At 35.5% G+C, this 10,417-nt stretch overlaps 1 pseudogene; it reads left to right on the forward strand.

Moving 5' to 3' along the window:
- Positions 1-1,276: 1,276 nt before the first annotated feature.
- On the forward strand, positions 1,277-4,154 carry LOC128160854 (uncharacterized; annotated as a pseudogene).
- Positions 4,155-10,417: the final 6,263 nt, after the last annotated feature.

A 10,417-nucleotide genomic window follows, 5' to 3' on the forward strand; every position in this document is an offset into this window, starting at 1 on the left:
TTTTGTAATAGATTATAAAAGCAAATATGTTTATCTTACAGTTATTAAGCCAAGCAGTATAACGATTTTCTCATATGTTACGTAATGAGGGGTTTTTAGGGGTCAAAAGTCCAAACTTTTGATCACCTATATCTCAAAAAGGAAAAATATTTTGAAATGCAGTATCAAAGAAAAGATGCTTAAAATGATATACTTAACAACATGCAATCTAAAAAATTTGGTTCAGCGGCCCAAAAAAGGAGATAAGGGACCGGCCCCTATAACATTCTGTCTCAGATATCTCAAGAATGGTAACGAATTTTTAAACACTTCCTGAACAAAATGTCTTTATAATCAAATGACCTTTCATTTGATACCAAGAAAAAGGGGCTTGCCCCTAATATTAGGGACCTAAAGGGCTCTAAAGTCTTTTACCAGTAACTCTTTACCGAGGAATATTTTGTAATAGAATATAGAAGCATATATGTTTATCTTACAGTTATGTATTCAAGCAATGTAATGATTTTATGATGTGTTACGTAATTAAGGGTTTTTAGGGGCCGAAAGTCTAAAATTTCGATCTCCCATATCTCAGAAAGGAAAAATATTTTGTAATGCAGTACAGAAGAAAAGTTGTTCAAAATGATGTTCTTAACAAAAAAAAATCATGTGTTACCTAACCAATGGTTTTTAGGGGCCAAAAGTCCAAAATTTCGATCACCCATATCTCAGAAAAGAAAAAGGATTTTGAAATGCAGCACAGAAGAAAAGATGCTCAAAATGATGTCCTAAGAAATATGCAACTTTCAAAATATCGTTAAACGGCCCCTAAAAGGAAATAAGGGATCGGCCCCTAAAATATTCTTTCTCAAATATCTCAAGAACGGTAACACATTTTTAAATACTTATTGAACAACATGTGTGTAGAATTAAATGACGTTTTATCTGTTATCAAGAAAAAGGGGCTGGCCCCTCAAATTAGGGGATTAAAGGGCTCGAAAGTTTTTCATCTGTAGCCCTTTACTAAGAGATATTTTGTGAAATGTTAAAGAAGCAAATATGTTTTTCTAACAGTAATGTATCCAAACAATGTAATGATTTTATTATATGTTACGTAATACTCTACTTTAGGGTAAACATTATATCGAATGCGATTGCAGCATCACTGATGCGTTTTACCCGAAGTCACGCGCGATTGGACGTGACTTAAACAAACTGGGTGCAAAGGGTAACCGGTGCAAAGATGGCGTAACAGTACACCACACACGTTATCGAGTATCTTTCCGTTATATAAGTGATGGAGAAGACTGACATATTTACGCGTGAATGGTTCCTACACCAAAAGGGTGATTGGGTGCGTAATTTGTCTAACATACCCGAGTTTGATATCGGGAAATTAAAATATTATTTGACAGAAAACAGAAACAAGACGTTTGACAAAGAGGGCATGAGAGCCTACAAATCACTTAAAGCGTACAAGTTTTTTGAGGAGGGGTATGTGCAGAAGATTTCGTCACTACAGATTGACAACTCTTTCCTCGTTCGAGCTGAAGTGATGGCTTCGATGGCGCAGAGAGTCTACAAACCCTACGTTTGCCTTAGTCTAAAAGGCGATGTCCGAGGTGGCTCATGTGATTGTGTCGCGGGGTAAGGATAATTTAATTATGAGTTTTCAACATAAACATACGATATGAACTGTTTTAAAAACCGTTTTATAAGATTGAAATTGACATTAATACTCGTATAGGCAGGGACCTATATACATACTAGTATATACGTCCCTGGTATAGGTAATAAATATATTAAATATACACATTGCATGCATATATGATACATAAATCCAGGATTTGTTGAACATCGTGTGTATGACCAAAGCAAATACATTAACAATAGTCATTATATACATATGCCATATTCTATAATTCAATATTGAAACCTTAACCCACTTTGACATACAGACTGAGAGACAAATATTATCATATAACTATTCCAAGGAAACATGCAATCCGAATGCTATAAGATGGTGTATGTGTTATGTGTATATAAGAAAATAAAATGGTGCTTATGAGATAGACCCCTCTAGTCAGTCCTGGCTCCACCCTTCATAGGAGCAAGAATCTATAGGGAGTGATGTCGCCTATGTGCGGACCAAGAACATTTTTTAAATGGGTCTCCCGATTATTTGAGTTAGCCAGAGGGTGGGGGGTGGGGGTCTGAGGCATATTTTTGGTAATTTTATAATGTAAATATTCAAAGAATTTTGCAGGGAGGTCTGGCCTCTGATCCCCCCCCCCCCTCTAGGTCGCCTATGGTCTCTTAATATCTTAATGTCAGTACAATCCTTCATCAAATATAAAAATTGCTCTAAACCAAGTTCACCAATATTTGAAATATTTTAAAATATATTTTGTAGAAAGGGTTAGGCATGCAGTCACATAGCAGCATTACTGTTTGCATTGGACGACTTTATTGCTAAGGGACTGAAAGATCTACCAGAAGACAGGTCTTCTACCGATAAATTGTGCCCGTGGAACAAACCAGCAAAAAGAAAGACAGAGCCTAAAACCATTCACAGTATCAGGATAGTCAAGTATGTATATTAGTCACTGTGGGTAATACTATTGAATAGTGTAGACTTTAATGAATAAATACATGTACTGTGAAATTGTCAGAATTCATAGAAAGGTAAATACAGGAATTTATTGAGCACTCGCCTCAGAGTGGTGCTTACATTCACTTATAGAAAAATGTGAAAGTAATGTAGTAGAATATTACTTTCAAACATACAGTACTGTAAAAAAAAACAGCCATAGCAAACACACTTAATTAAAATGAATTCATTTTTTTTTATTCTAAATTAATTTTTGTCTTGATAATAACTAATTATTGCTAGAGCATACTCATGATACTAGTAGTGAATCATGCTTATAACAAAGCAAATTGGAATGTCCCTTGAACTGCACTGTAAGCAAGCTTTGATGTTTACTATACTTTAAAATTTGAAACAAAATGTAAATTAATGTTTAAATTTACAAAGCCTGCATTATTTACATTTCAATATTAAAATGTTTGGACTGCGGTTGTGCACTTGTGTAGATATAAAGGCAAAGAATTTATTTCATTGTGATCATGGTGATATTATTTATAATTTTGGTTTTTTATATTATAGACAGGAGCCAGGGAAAGTGCTAAAGGGGAGGGAGACTTTGGCTTCATTGAAATATGATCCCCGGCAACAGGTACATCAAGTCAAGGATGAGGAATCTGCACGGCAGTTGATAGAAGTTCTTGGAGGTGCAAATCCAACATGTGGATTCATGAAATATAACAAACCAGTTCCCAACATTCCCGTTGATACAGCATCTTCTTTACATACACAAGAAATTGTGTATACTGCGAAACATTTTTTAGATTTTGATTTACCTGCTAGTATTTTTGACATCAAAAGTGCATGCATGTTCTTTAAGGACTCTTTAAATTTGGATCCAAATGGAATAGCTGAACTTGAAATGAGAACAAGGGGTCAGTCAAGCTCGCAAGAATGGCACAATGCTAGAAAATACAGACTTACTGCATCTGACTTTCACAAAGTGTTCGTGCGCAGAAGTACAACTGAACCATCAAAACTTTTGAAATATTTTTTGTACAATAAAATAAAACCAACAAATGCAATGCTGTTTGGACTTAGGCAGGAAAAACATGCGATTGAGAAATTTAAATCAAAGTTGGAGGCAGAGGGTGTATGTGAAGTGATTGTGGAACAGAAAGGCCTGACTGTTGATTCGCACTATACATTTCTAGGAGCTTCAGTTGATGGTATAGCATTAATAAATGGTGAAAAATTTGTTCTGGAGCTGAAAAATCCTGCTTCAACATGGGACATGGACATTTCATCTGCGGCAAAGAAGTTGACATGTTTAAAAGTTAATGAAAATAATGAACTCTGCTTAAATATAAAGCATTCTTATTATACCCAGATTCAGGGACAAATGGGAATCTTGAATATTTCAAAATGCTACTTTGTTTTATGCACTAAAAATGACATTCACATTGAAAAAGTTACATTTGATAAGCATTTCTGGGGGAAAGTTTTATGTAAACTTACTCAGTTTTATGATAATTTTATGTTGCCAGAAATTGTTTACCCTTCAGTAAAGTTTGGTTTGCCGGTGTAATGAAGAATAATGACCCCCATAGAATAATGACCGGGGGTCATTTTTCAACGTAGAATAATGACCCCCCTAACTGAAGAATAATTGGATTTTTCTGAAGAAAAAAGACCCAGGGGTTATTTTTCTTCATGTTAAACATGAAGAATAATGACCCCTATAGAAAAATGACCCCCTGTAAACATGAAAAGAAATAGTAAATAAATCGCTGTATAGCAAGCACACACAAAATGTTCACTCTTACATTGCCACAAATTGATTGTTAACAGTTACGTCACTTTTCTCGTCGACATACGGCGGGAAATGACGCAAATAGAGAAAGATTCATACACAATGAGGGTATTGTGTGATAATTTACGAACAATAATCATGAAAGAATAATTGTTGTAATAATATAAGCAATATACATTGGTGAATGAATTGTCAATCTTAGAATGATACATGTATATATCTTTATGGAAAAAGACGTAATAAGGGGCAGGTAACGTAGGAATATGAATACTTCTTATTTACATTTCTTGAGGAAAGTGATTTTTAAAAAATCATTTTGCGTTAGTTTTGTTTTCTTCTACGTAATACATGAACATCAATATTCTAAACATTTGTTGTAATGTTGTATTTGTGATCATGAATAGACTTTATTCTTTTATAGCAAATGTGTGAAGAGTATCTGACTATAGTAAATCTTAATAGATAATAAACACTGATCGATTATAATAAGAAAAGATTGTTTCTAAAAACGTTGATAAGAGGTTAGGACCCATGTTAGGGGTTTATATCCCCCTTGATTTTGATCACACGATCTTTATTCTGTCCAAAGTTATAGTGGAAATCCTCAATGCAAGTATAATTCATGAACAATATGAAGAATATAGAAGATGCGACGGCGAAGCGCGAAGATGCGAAGACGAAAGGGCTAAGTTGCGAAGGCGAAGAAGTGATACTACTATCGCTTCTTCGCCTTTGCAACTTCGCACTCTCGCCTTCGAATCTTCGCGCTTTCGCCTTTTTAGCTCACAGAGACGAAGTCAAGGAGAGCTAATGCTATACCCCCGGCGTCGGCGTCCGGAGCTGGTTAAAGTTTTTGTTTCAGCTCCTGTATCTAAGCTATTACTTGTCCTATCTTCACCAAACTTGCTAAATTCACCTAACCTGAATGGATGGTGTGTCTTATGATACTAATGCGCCTGACAGGCATGGAAGCTAAATCAGAGCCATAGGTTGAGGATGCTGGAGGAGGTAAAGGTTTTAATTGCTGGTGTCTTCTGATGATGATATCGTAGTTATTACTGGTCCTAACTTCACCAAATTTGCATGGTCTTATAATACTGATGCACCTGACAGGCTTGAATGCTGAATCTGAACCATAGGTTAATGATGCTTGATGGGGTTTAGTTTTTTGGAACAGGTCACATGTTTTATAGATGATAGCTTGCATAGTTGATTTAACTATATTATAAATGAAACGCAGAGGTTGCTTCAGATGCAGAGCCTGATCTCCATTATCAAGGATACTATAGAAATATCCTACCTCACTCAAACCTGCTTGATAGATAGATGTGGTTGTTGTTAAATGATATAACATGATTCCTATGATATAGTATTGTATGAGATGAAACACTATTGTTTAGTAGGAGAAAATATTATACCATATGTTATATTGTAAAACGTTATATGATACGAGCGCGAATTTTATTTTTATGAAATTAATAAAATTAAATTATCCAGGGGGATAGGGTTAGGACCCCCTCTCCCCTTTTACTGCGTGAAATAATTAATATTAAATTTTCCGGGGGGGGGGAGGATGGACCCCCTCTCCCCCATCTAGATCCATGCATGAGCAAGGAGTGTCGCATAATGAAATTAGAATGTTACTGTGTTTGGTCCACGGTAAACAGACAGCTGGTAAGTGACACCTGTCTGGAAGTGCATAGGTATACATCATGGCGGACATTACATTTTATGTGGACTGTATAATGATTAGGCATAGCCAGCACTGGTAAACATATATGTCAAATGTACACATTAAAATATCTATTAACGTTCATATTAAGGCGTAGCGCATGCGTACCAATAATAGCCTGGATTAATCGGAAAACCTTGGCAAGTACGAAGCCTGCATTAAATTCTTTGTAATCGACCGAGACTTGCTGAATGCAATCAAAAAAGGCGAAGGCGTAAGTCCGAAGATGCGAAGGCCAAACTGCAAAGTTGGGAAGGAGCGATAGTAGCTAGTATCGCTCCTTCGCCTTCGCACTTCAGGCATCACATCTTCGCGCTTCGTCGTCGCATCTTCGCACTTTTGCTCCTTCGCCTTCACACAATCGCCTTTGCAACTTCGCATCTTTGCTCTAAGGTCGAAGTGGCCCTATCGATATATGTAAATGTAATTGCTAAAAGGGCATGGTCACGAGTTTAGTCAAATTCTATTTTTCTGTTTTCATCATTTACAATGCTTAAGGAATGCATTTCTACTGATCATATGGAATTTGAGGGTCAGTTGTAAAGTTATAAGCAAGATACAAGGCTCACAATTCTTTGTCATGTAAACAAGGCTCGTGCCCTGTTGTCGTTTACATAGGTTCAATACCAGTAAAATATCTTTTCACTTCAACATTCAAAATGTAAACAGAAGCTTCGTTTACATAGCAAAGAATGGCAAGCTCTGTAACTTGCTTATAACTCAACTAATGGCACTTAAATTTTGGTTGCCTATTGAAAATGCCTTACTGAAGCATTGTGAACATTAAAATCGGAAAAATAATTTTTGACTAAAATCGTGACCATGCCCCTTTAAGATGACAACCATACCCCGATGCAATACGCCAATGTCTTGTTATTATAACGGAAGGATCTTTATTTTCTAAGATATACCCCTTTTTCACTTTAAGTTTATTTAAATATGAAATATAATTTCTGTCACTTTCTGTAAACTGCAGCAGTAAACATTACAATAGTGTAAAGACTATTTCACGAATAATAAAAAAATATACTGAAAAAACTTTAATCTACAAGGGGGTCATTATTCTACCGGGGTCACTTTTCTTCATGTAGAGTGTGCTTATTTTTATGAAAATGACACTTTTTCTTCAGACAAAGGGGTCATTTTTCTACGTAGAATAATGACCGGGGGTCATTTTTCTGCGTAGAATAATGACCGGGGGGTCATTATTCTACGTCGAAAAATGACCCCCGGTCATTATTCTACCGTGGTCATTATTCTTCATTACACCGGCCATTGACATATCTAAATTTTAATGGATAATTATGTAATTATACATCTTTATTTAAAGGTGATTACATGTACATTAAAAAGTGGCATCATTTCATTTTTGGTGTTTTTCTTTCCTAGCATTGTTTACATGCAAGTATTGCTACTAAATTAAACCAAATTGTTTTTGTTTATTCTTTGTCCATCATTACCTTTTCTTTCACAGAGAAAATTTTGTAGCCAAAACTGAAGTATTTTCAGAAAATGGACAATTTAATCATGTCCAGTTAAACTATGAAATAGTTCATGCATCTTTAAAAACATTTTTTTTCTGCAGACTTGGAAAAAACATATAAAATGTCTATATTGGCATTTTAAATATGGATGATGTTTCAAAGGAAAACAATGTTCTAATTTAAGCACATGCACTCATAAGTACATGTACCAATACATGTACCACAAATAGGTTATCAATTATCACAATCGCAAACGGGCACCAGCATTTCTGTGGTTTAAACTTGACTTTTACTTATTAATGATATACATGTGGCATTTTTAACCGCTGATACTATGAACTGAGGTCAAGTATGGATAGAGTCCAATGGTTGTCTCGTCTTTAAAAAAAAATTGTTTGATGTACTCCAGCTAAGCCTGAAAATTTTAAAATGGATATTAGCATCCCCAACCCCCCAAATCATCTTTCATTCTCAGTGATTCTCATTCAAGGTTAAGAAAAAAATCCCCCAAAATTGATTTCATGTGATGATTTTGATGACATTGACTGGGTACATAAAACAAATTTATGTGTAGTACATGTATATTGTAGGTCTTTATTCCAAATATGCATAATCAAAAAGGAATTCCAGATAAAATTGTTTATTGTATGGTCACACAAAATTACATGTTTCCTGTATCATGCCATGCCAAATATTATAGCCATTTTTTTTTTAATTTTAAATTAGCTTTTTCAAAACAGATAACCATGACAAATTACTTCTAATAACCTAAATTTTGTAGTTGTATGAATTCAAAGTTTTTTTCTTTTAGGTCAAGCAACTCTAAAAATGTATTGTTCTGCATTTCAACAATTTTGATATTGGTAAACAACAAACCTAAAAGTTTCATTTGCAATATTAATTAATCAGAAAAAAAGAAGAGCCAGTCAGGTTACCCGGTACTAGAAACACATAATTTTGTTTTGCCTTTAAAGAAAGCACACTCTCAATAAAGTAGATACATGTACATGTACTAAATTCAGACTCTCTCCAAACTGCAGTCAAGGATGTACTACTCAGGATCTTAACTTACCGGTAACATCACCTCAAGAACTACACATTTCATTGAATCATTTTTATTATAGGTGTTTGAAAGTTGGTTAACAGTGCACAAGTTTTGAAAATATCGTCTGCAACAATATGCAAACTAAGTGGCATAGTTTTGTCAAAAATATGAAAAGTTTTTATTCTTTGAATTGCACGCTCGACGTGGATTCTGACTTCAGCAATACGGCGGGTAGTTTCAACCTGTTCGCTTGACAGCTGAAAATTTTGGTTGCGAAAAGGTGGAATGTTCAAACTGGCACCCCCTTTTTTTTTTAATTCTACATCAATGTCAAAGCCCCTGTCAGCCATGATATTGTCACCAGCTTCAATAAGGTTAAGAACACCCGAGTTTTGAACAATGAATTTATCTGATGCAGCTCCTCCATACAAAGATGATACGTAGGACACAGTGCCATCAGGAGTAATTCCAACAAGTGCTTTGTAGGTGTTCCGATGTTTATAAGAACTCCATGTTTCTCGTTGAGTTTTTAGAGCTGAAGGTTTCTGGATAGGAATTTCAGTACAGTCCAATATTATTCGAGTGTTTGGAAATTTGCTAAAAGAATCTGGCATTAAACTTTGCACTTTTTCTCTACAAGGATATGGAAAAAGCAACTCTAACTCAAGACACAGAAAACGAATCCATGTGTTAAATATTTTAGAAAATAGTGATACAGAGATGTCAAAGTGGTTGGCAATGTCTTCAACCAAAAGCCCCAGTTTTAAGCGAACTAACACTGCAAAGAATTCATTTTCAAGATTCAGTTTCCTAGAAGGGCCTTTGTTTTTGTGAGTTCTAACAGTAGTTTCATTTCCCTGCCAATATGTCATTTCTGATGCTTTTGGTTCAAAATAGGAAAATAGGGCTTTAAAAGTTGCTATATTTGGTAAACCTGTGTAAAACTGAGCTTTTTCGTCACAAGTCATAAGGTTTTCAACACAAAACAGTCTTCGATTCAAACATGCAGTTTCCTTAGCAAGAACTTTAACTTTTGAGTTCAATTCACTAATAAGCTTTTGATGCTGTTTAAGCTGAATATTGGTAAGATTTGTGGTATGTCCCTCAAAAGTGTCCACTTGAACACCAGTAGAAATTGAACTATACACACTTGTAGTATATGTTTGTACTGAGGTGTTTTTGGTATCACACACTGTTTGCGATGAATTATCGGTACAAGAGCTTGCGTTGTCTCCAATGAGATTGGTTGGTGTCACCCAGAATTTATGGTAGGTATGATCAGGTGTAGAACCAGAATACAGAGGCATGTCTGAATTACCTGTACTTTCACTTTCACTATCATCAGATACTACAATTTCATGTTGGATATCATTTAAGTCGAGTGGAAATAGAAGGTTTCCTGATCTTTGTATCGTTTTTCTTTTGTTAGAAGTCGCTTTCGATAGTGCCATGGAGTAATTTTCAGCACTATTTATTGTTCGCCGTTTTAAAGTAGGTGTGCTATGTTGAAGAGGTAAGTGTTGAGTGGGAATATAATCAACATTAGTGGGATCGTTGCTTTTTCTTCCCGACACGAAATGTAAACCACACACCTTCGTATTCTGTGTAATCGTCAATTCTCCTCGTTTCTTCCCAAGCTTCCTGCCTGTCGCTCTGATCCACGCATTGCGACGGGAAATCGGTGCTGCCGGTATCTGATGAAAAGCGTACCCTTTTGGCGAAGCCGATCTCCTGTTACTGCAGTGAACCACACAACAATGGTCATTTGCACCCATAA

Source organism: Crassostrea angulata, chromosome 8 (assembly GCF_025612915.1).
Source record: "Crassostrea angulata isolate pt1a10 chromosome 8, ASM2561291v2, whole genome shotgun sequence".
In the NCBI taxonomy this organism is placed as follows: domain Eukaryota; kingdom Metazoa; phylum Mollusca; class Bivalvia; order Ostreida; family Ostreidae; genus Magallana; species Magallana angulata.